Here is a 1,205-nt window from a genome sequence, read left to right as displayed (position 1 = left end):
AGATTTTACTACATCCACGTCGTTATTCCTGGGTAATGCTATAAGTAAATAAAAAAAGTTGACCTTGAAACAACCTTGAAGGTCATCTTCAATGTCATGCTCTAGGTCACTACTAAATACGCCTTGTTAAAGTTATTAGTTTTGGTCGTTAAAAAAAAAATTGAAAACCATCTATTCCAAAAGATATCCAGACCTTGCTCGAGTTTAAATGACCTTAGAGTGACCCTCAAGATCAAACACTACCTACGACTTAGTACATATCTAAACGTAAAATTTCCCGCTCTTTCGATTGCCAGGTGTCAAAAAAGGGGGTATCTATTTAAAAAACCTAACCTAACCTTGAAATGCCTTGAAGGTCAAGCTCAAGGTCGAATTGAAGGTCACCGTTGAATTCCTCGTTGAAAATTACTTCAGAAATGACCTTGACCTTTTTCAAAAATACCTTACATGAGAAAATATTCAGCCGTCCCGGGACTTAATTGACACCCTGTATATACACATAACTAATGTATTCCAAAGAATAATACAAGAACCTGTAATTCAACCAATTATAACCTTATTATGTTACTCAAGATTTTAAAAATAAATAATAGATCTTAGTACTTAATCTATATTAAAGTGTCCGATTTAATTTAAACTTTCCTCCGCATTCCCAACCGTTGCCTCAGTGTCGCACTCAGTCCATATCCCAGGCTATAAGGATTGAGTTCCTTGGCCTAAATTAGAGGGACCGACGGACGCGCGGCTCGAATAGAGTTATAGTGTGCCACATGTGGCACACTGACCTAATTTCGGGCCCTTCAAGCGCGTTCGACTGTCTCTCGTGACGCTCCGTAACTGACACGATCGAGAGACAGAGCGGCGTCAGTTACGTTCTTCCGAAGCCTCCTCCTTACCCCGGATACTTCCCTCTAAATAAAGAATCCTGAGGCTTGGACGTAACATATCAGTTACTTTTCATGGTAATATATTATTATTACATAAAAAGATTTAAATTTTTGAGTATCCTTTTTTGAACATGGTTTAAATTTTTAATTTTTATGATATAAATTTTTTCGGATATAATTTACTTTTTAGAGTACAAATATATCACAAATATATAAAAAAATAATTTAAAAATATTATAATTAATACGTTGAGAATGGCGAATAAGAGTCAATCTAAATCTGATAATATATTCTAATATTCTATATTGCGAAGAATAT

This window comes from Cyphomyrmex costatus, unplaced genomic scaffold, assembly GCF_001594065.2.
Source record: "Cyphomyrmex costatus isolate MS0001 unplaced genomic scaffold, Ccosl1.0 scaffold687, whole genome shotgun sequence".
Lineage (NCBI taxonomy): Eukaryota > Metazoa > Arthropoda > Insecta > Hymenoptera > Formicidae > Cyphomyrmex > Cyphomyrmex costatus.
This window is presented reverse-complemented; position numbering follows the sequence as displayed.